Source organism: Tamandua tetradactyla, chromosome 26 (genome assembly GCF_023851605.1).
Source record: "Tamandua tetradactyla isolate mTamTet1 chromosome 26, mTamTet1.pri, whole genome shotgun sequence".
Classification (NCBI taxonomy): domain Eukaryota; kingdom Metazoa; phylum Chordata; class Mammalia; order Pilosa; family Myrmecophagidae; genus Tamandua; species Tamandua tetradactyla.
The window spans coordinates 13,273,163-13,281,501 of NC_135352.1; the positions used below are offsets into that span (position 1 = coordinate 13,273,163).

General features: G+C 37.7%; 1 protein-coding gene across 4 annotated transcripts in view; it reads right to left on the minus strand.

Annotated features, from left to right (window-relative positions):
* The window catches only part of RBPMS (RNA binding protein, mRNA processing factor), a 188,378-nt gene that overhangs the window by 139,033 nt on the left and 41,006 nt on the right, over nucleotides 1-8,339 (minus strand). The gene's annotated exons all lie outside the window — the stretch shown is intronic.

An 8,339-nucleotide genomic window follows, 5' to 3' on the forward strand; every position in this document is an offset into this window, starting at 1 on the left:
AAAAATCTTTCTGAAACCGTACTTAATACGTTTCAGAGAAACAGTATTATATTGTTAAGGAAAATCATACTTTTGGCAAGCTCATCTCAATGCGTCATAAACATGCAACATCCAAACGGCACAGTCGCTACCTAAGGGTTTTGGAGAAACTGCAAAGCGTAAGGTTCCGTGTTTGCAAAATTCTGTCAAAACTGTTCTCAGTGTTGAGGAGCCACTGCCACCCGGCGCGTGTATATGCGAGTGTGCGTACAAAGTTGCCCAATTACTATCTATTTGTACTATTTGTACTATCGCACAAATGCCACAAGCGGATGCTTCAGGGGAGATATTAATACCATTAAAGAGTTATGGGAGGAGGGCAGGTAATGATAAGCATCATTGCACCAGTAGGGAAAGCTAATCGCCAAATCCTTCCATACCCTCCCCTCGAAACCCAAGTTCAGTCACTAATGGTAGCAGCTAACTCCCACTCTCCGAACCAACCGCCTTTAGCCATGTTGAACTGCTCGGTTCCCCGAGTCTCCGCTCTCCGTGCCTCCCCCCGGCTAACCGCTAGCTCAGGCCCAATCGGCGCCCTGACCCCTCTACAGCTATGGCGGCCGGCAGGGGCCGCGCGGCCGGAAGTGAGGCTGCGCCCTGACCCGGCTTCCGCTCACCGACGGCTCCGCAGCCGCGAGCTGGGAACGTCCGGGGGGAAAGACGGACACCGAGAGGAGAACTTAAGGAAAACAGACCGCATGGCTAGCAGAGCCGGAAACATTCCGAGAACCCTGCGGGGGCGAGGGAATGTAATGAAAACGGAAAGGGCTGTGAACGTTTGCAGAAACAGAATAGGAAGCGCCACAAAACGCACCCTCTGGGGCTGTGCGTGAGAGGAAAGAGCGGGACAGGCTGAGGAGCACTGGAGGGGGAGTGCGAGGGCTGCCAAACGAAGACCCAGCGAGGTAGGGAAAGAGGAAATGGAGCATAAAGAAGGATCGAAAACGTTTTACTCCATAGGTTGGCTTAATTTTGCCTATGTCAGCGGGGTGGGGGTGGGGGACATCGGTCATATTAAAAGTCCAAAAATATATAGTTTAAAAATGTTATTCGGCCACTATGCGCTCTTAGGTCGGAAATTTCCATGTTCTATCCGAGCTTATCTGATCCTATGACTAATATATGTCGTCTGTAGGAGGCAGATTATAAAATTATTTCTGATGCAGTATTAAGATAATACAGGAATTTTAAAAATACTACTGATGCAGATAAATCAAAATCTTAGATTTTATTTTTTAATTCTGAAGGTTTTTTTTTTAGATTTTACAGCAAGGTAACAGATTTTAATAATACCTACATCAGTTACAGAGAAAAAAATAGAAGGCAAAATGAGGGAAAAAGTGAATCACTGGAAAGAGCTGATGGGATCCACAACCTTATCCATCTTCCTTGACTGGGCAGTCTGGAGAGTTCCCATTAATGGGCAAGAAGCAGCGCAGTGCATGAACTATGCACACCTGTTATTTGTAAACTCGGATGACATGAATAATTGTTTTCCCTACAATATGTTCTATTGAACTTTACACTTATTTCTCTATTAGCATAATAGTTCTGCCAAGTTTGAGAGATTTTTAGCTACGATAGTGTCCTACTGCTTTTTCTACTTAGGTTAAAAATTCCCATCCAGGACAGATGAGTAAAACATATAGATTAAACATAAATAAACAATAGGGGTAACAAATGTTAAAATAAATTTAGTAGATTGAAATGCTAGTGATCAATGAAAGGGAGTATAGAAAAAAATAGGGGAAACAAAGGCTAAAATACATTGGGTAGATGGAAATACTAGCGGTCAATGAGAGGGAGGGAGGGGTAAGCGGTAGGGCATGTATGAGTGTTTTTCTTTCTTTTTCTGAATTGATGCAAATGTTCTAAGAAACGATCATGGTGATCATGGTGATGAATATACAACTATGTGTTGATACTGTGAGTTATTGATTATATACCAAGAATGGAATGATCATATCGTAAGAATGTTCGTGGTTGTAATGTTTAAAAAAAAAATTTTTTTTTAATTTCTATACAGACTTTGCAGAAAATCCGGAAGAAATGACAATATTTGCACCAGATGTATTACATAAAAAGCCCCCCAAACAGTGATTAAAAGCAAGTGAAAAATAAAAAAAATTAAAGCAAGTGAAAAAACAAAAACTTAAAACTCCAACTTTCTAGATTGCACACATCTCCCATTTGTGTATGCTCCGAGGGCACTCAAAAATTATTTGATCATCATAGATAGTGCTGACAGTTAGCAAGAGAGTAGCTAATGGGAGACTAACTCTACGAAATTTTTTCTCCTCTTTTTCTCCAACATACCTTCAGAATGTCAAAAGATTTTCTCACCACAACATTCCTTTTTAGAAATGTTCACTGTAAAGTCAGCCTATTTAAGGTTCTTTTAGGTGTGATAAGGCTCCCAGTAAGTCATGAATCAGTGTTTCCATGTCATGCTACCCTGAGAAAGCACTCTCAAAGGAAAAGATTTTTCTTATGACTATCAAAATTATTTTTTACTTCTTGTAAGTTGCCCATTTATGACTTCTCCAACTCAGCTATAAGATGTGCCAAGAAACATGGAAGAGTGCACATCCTTTCCTTCTGGCTTTGATTCAAGAAGCTTGCCTTAAAATAATGCTAAGAAATGAATGGAGAAAAGTTTATTACTTCTTGAGCATAGTGACTGATTACAACTCCCATTAACTTCATCTGAAATAAGAAAGGACATGACAACCACTAGTACATCCGTATCAGAGTATTTTTAACACTTTAAAGTAAATTCAGATACTTCCCTCTGCACACAAAATTTCTGTTTAAAATATGTCCACATCCTCTTACTTCTAGATCTGGATTTATCACAAACTTGATGACATAAACCATGGCACTTTCAGCTTCCTTCGCTCTACAGGGAGGACAAAAGTTAACAAATCCCCTTAGTTATATTCTTTACTTGACAAAGATTATAATAACTATGCTAAACCTTGTAAAGAAAATGGACAAGTAGCTTTACAAATTATATTATTTAGAGATCTCTGTTGATTAACTGCTATTTGACCAAAAACCACCAATGCTGTTTATAGCAAAACAAAAGAAAGAATGGGGAATGAATATACAAATAATATCTACAATTGTGCTTTAAGAAAAACTTGGATAGTAACAACATTTCCTAAGTGAAAACTTTTTTTTAACGAAGTTTTCAAATAAAGAGTTCAGTATAAAAGTCTTCTCAAGTCACTTGTTTTTCCAAATGGCAGAGTCTGATGAAATCAATTTTAATATTTTGACCTATAATACAACTGTAGGTTGCATTGCTACACATATGACAAAGGAGTATAAACATTGACAGGTTCATCACTTATTCATTTGCATTCAGAAAACATTAACTAACTGCCCATGAACAAGGACCTCTGCTGGCACAAAATCCAATCCTATGAATTCCTCAACACAATGAATTCATCTTTCTTTTGAAGTGTCCACTACTACAAAAACACAAGCAAACCACAATTGCATAAAAGAACTCAAGGGCACCAGCAAGCTATGGCAAACTATCTGCCCCAGCGTTGGAGAAGTAAGGAAACAGTGTGCCGTGTTGAGAAAACTAATGTGGTCCTAAACCATAGTAGCATTAGATAAAAGAACATGATAATACCAACCTGTTCTGCACAGAGGGCCTGTGCTCAGATTACGAAATCACCTGTAAAGACTGGCAAGGACAAGCTGGAGACCGAGAGAAGAGCAATCAGGTCAGTGAAAGACCTGGAAACTAGGACATAAAACCTGAAGAAAGTAGACATGTTAAACTGTAGGAAAAAAAAAAAGCAAGGCTCGGGAAATTTGACAGCATGTTTAAAACTGAAGAGCAGCCCTCTAGAAGGAATAGATTAATTATATAATCATCCAACAAGGCAGTAATAGTAGCAAGCATGGTAGTCAAGGTAGGGGGGTATAACCAACCAAATTATCCATAGTAAAATGGGCTATTTCGGAGAAGAGAAGACCCAGAACACCAGAAAATGTTTATAAGTTGGGAAAAAATTAAAGAAGGCCTGATTTGAGAGGGGGCCTGATTTGAGAGGGGGCCTGTTGTAGTTACTCTAAGGTTAGTTTTGTGTTTTTTTGAAAGAAAAAGGACATGATTATAAGTAACTAAAAGTCCAAACAAAGATTAAAGGGAATGTCAGAAAAATTGTTGTTTCCTTCTGAATTTACCCATATTCCAAATATAATCTCTGAACAACATATTGCTGATTCAAAAATCTAGCAAAAGGCAGGTTTTTTTCTCTCAATCACTGATTTATCTTTAAAAGCTCTTCAATATTATTTTCCCCAAACTCATCTCCCCTCCACACACACAGTGTGCACACACCCCCTCTGGCTCCTGTCTCTCCTTCTAAGCTTTCATAGTTATCTATATCTATCACCATCACAGCACCCATTGCCCCATGAGGATGAGTGATTTTAAATGGAATTCTAAATTACAGCAAAGGGCTTCAAACTTACAGCAGATCCTATACATACAATATCTTATGTAGTAATCATCCCAGTGGCCCTGCCAAGGAAGGTGTAACAATCTCCGTTTTACCAGTGAGACAACTGGGGCTCATTTCGCCAAAGACAAAGCCCCTAACTTCCAAGTCTAGATTTAAACCTAGGTTCCTGTGACTTCACAGCCTGTGGTCTCTCTGCTGTGCCACTTGAAGCAATGTCATATGATTCCTCCAAACTCTTCCAGTTCTCTAGTATCACACTCACAAATGTTGGAACAAGGCATAAAGTAATGAGAGAGATGGTATGGACCACTGCAATGAGCAAGAGCTTCTACAACCCGCCCAGCCAAGTTGAGAGCTCTAGGGCTGTCACTTATAGGTGGTGAACAGAGAGGTATTATGGGATGCCCCACAGGCCATTTTTAAGAAATGAAGTCTTACGGAATTATGGGTATTTGTAAATCCTAGCCCTTAAAATTCACAGTAAATAAAACATAATCTTCAGGTGGAACTTAATCAAATTATGTATGGTAACCGTAGAAGAAAAGATATTTTAAAATCCAATCACAAAGAACTCTATATTTTACCTCCCTTGTGGGTGTTTATTTTGTTTCACAATTAAGTGGCCACTGGAAGAGTAAGTTTTTTTTTTCAAAGTTCTGGAAAGTCATCTTAAATTAGGCCCCGGAAAGAAATTAAATCTCTTTTAGTAATGATTCTTGTTTTCTTTGAAAGTTCATGTTTGGGTCAGCCAAGTTTTAAACAGTAAAATTATATTGCTGAGCTGTTAGTCAAGTTTGGGTGTAGGCTGGGGGTAGGTCGCTGACTATTTGGATCACTGGAGGACAGTTTATCTGATTTTTATACTGAAAAAAGGGTCTATTTCTAAGCAAAAGACTTCATCATTTTTAGAGAGAAGGTTGCATTGGATTTCTATTGAATGTTACACATGGGAAGACTTGAAAGAAGTCTTACTTTCCAAATGAATGTTTTCAGGACTTGTATGACTTTCTTGGACAATGGAATATTTAAGCTAAAAGGGTTTTTCTTTTGTTTTATGTTGCAATTTAAGCAGAGAGAAAATAACTTGTGTAATGATTTTTTTCCATCTGTTTATTTATTTATTCCTTGCCTTGTTCTAACAAGAATAAACCAACACATAATAAATGTAAACTATTGCTAAGTTATGAACGAGCCAGAGCAGCACTTCATTTTTTACAATAGCTGTGACCCTGACCTTAAATTATTAGCCATTAAAATCTGCCCACCACACTGTATTAATGAAACCTAGGTGACTTTAACATCACCATCCAGTTACTTCATGGAGGTAGTTGTTGCACAAATACAGAAACCAAGGAAGTGGTTAAGTTGACAGGAAGGCAAAACAGGTTAATGCTTCCAGTTGGGACAATAATTCCCAAGGGATCAAACCTTCCACTTCAGAAGGATTTAAACAGCTCTTTGCACCAACAGGCTCTGTGGTCCGAGCCCCTCTGTGGTCAGTTTGGTATCAAAGGACCTCGTGGAGGTTTCTTCCTTAAGAGTAAAAATACAGTGGAAATGAGATTCAGGGCTAACTTCTCTGCTGCCTTCCATCTAGCCAAAAACAGAGCATCTCATCAGACAATATGAAAAATAGTTACCTTTTGACTGGAGAGTCAGCTTATACAAAATTACTTCAAAATATGTTACCAAATAAGAGACTGGTACAAAAGAGAAGTGGTCTTTGGAAAGTAAAAGCAAAAAAAAAGCAAAACTCTAACTCGACAAAACACAACTGTACAATCAGTAGTAAGTATACTGATAGAAGTGCCATAATTGAAAGAGAAGAGATGAGAGAGTGGGAGCAGGCATTGGCCCTAACATAGAGGGTCTCTAGATACGACATTCTTAAATCAGCCAGTCCTATGAAATTTGAGGTGTCTCCTTGCTAAGTGATAACCCTGTGCCAAACAGATCAAGGGCTAACGTGTCAACGTTTATCTACCTGGATACTCTATGCCAGTTATACCATGTACTCCCCCAAGTGTATCCAGAATAATGCACAGTTCCCAGTAAACTGATTCGAGGAAATGCAAGCATTTGAGACTATTCAAGTGTTCATTATAAAACCACTTTAATTTATATATTGAAAGTAAATCATACCCACAAATAATTGCTTATACTACTGCATTATAATCATCTGTTTCACTTTTCATCACCCCCAGTAGACAAGAAGAGAGCCTAGTTTTATTTGTTTTGAAATTTTCAGAAGCTTGCACAGTGGCAAGCATATAATAGACACTTAATCCTTCTTTTTGGAATAAATAAGCTTAAAGAGATAGGTATTCTTTAAATTCATCTTTATCTGAAAAATGAGGGTGAGGCAGAAGCTATAATTTTCACCTTTGAGAAAAACAACTAGATAAAGTATTAGTACACGTTCCTCAAAGTAATATAAACTCAAAACATGTTTAAAATAATTGCCACATGATTACTCCACCATACCCAAAACTGAGATAACTACCAGGAACTCAAATTCTACCCTCTTGAATCACACAGCATTTTAAATATCAGAAAAATTTTAAATGCTGTCATTATTGCATTTTTGTTCCTTAATACCATATACTTTGTAATTTACTTTGGAGAATGGGGCAAAAGTTATTAATAAATAACTCACAGAAAGGCTGGTCTTCTTTATAAGAACCGAAAAATATAAATGTGCATGATGAAAACTGTGCTTTGAGCATTCAAATACCTTGTTTCACATTACAGAATAAAGTCAAGACATGCAACTTGTTTCTTTTCTTACAAAGACAATACAGAGATATAGTAAAAAGTATGACGTATCGTTCTCTCCTATATTGCCAACGGAGGCAAAGGGGCTATGTGATTTGAAATTTTTTTAATTTGCCAATTTTACACACAGATTCTTTAATTGTACAGCTAAAACCTAAAGTATTTCTCTATAAATGACACTTACCACAGCCTGGGCATTTAATTTTCTAATTACTATTACTTAAGTTCTTATAATGCACCTTTACTCTTTTACTTTAAAAAATTTAATAATCACAAATTGATCTACATTTTGAAAAAGGAGACAAAAGTAAATGTAAACTATGTTCAAAACATGGAAAACGTGATATTTGTACAAGTTATTGGACTGCTGAGTTAAGAAACTATGCAGACACAAAGAAGGGAAAGCATGAAAGGAAATGGTACAAGGAAGTTGATGAAAGGGATCTTACTGAGTGACTTGACGATCCAGTTGCTAAGGATGCATTTGAGACCTATTATAATTGTTTGAACTTTGATTACAAGATAAAATTACAGGGAACTATAACCCATACCAGACTCGGAAATCTCTGAAAACTCTGAAATCATGTTACAATGTACTGCAATGTATTGCTTTTTTTGTATATATGTTGTATTTCACAATAAAAAATGTTAAAAAAAAAACAAAACGACAACAGCAACAAGATTAAAGGCCACTTTTAAATTTCATGACAAAAAATTTGAGACGTGTATTTCAATCACTAGACGGGGTCATTGAGACGTCCAACACTTTCTGTGGTGTAATTGTTCTGATTCTGTAAAAGGGACAATTAAATGCTCTTCCAGGAAGCCTAGATTTCACCACTTTTAATTTAGGCAAAATTTAGTAATGAAAATGCAAAGGAGATATTGTCTTGGCCGTCCAAGGCTTTCTAGAAGCAAGCTGGGGACTCGAAGACAGCCAGGGACTCCATCCAGCACAGAGTGGGGAAGCAAGGGCAGTCCAGGACCCCAGGCCTGCGTCCATATCTACCATGCAATGTTATACAGCAAATCACTCAA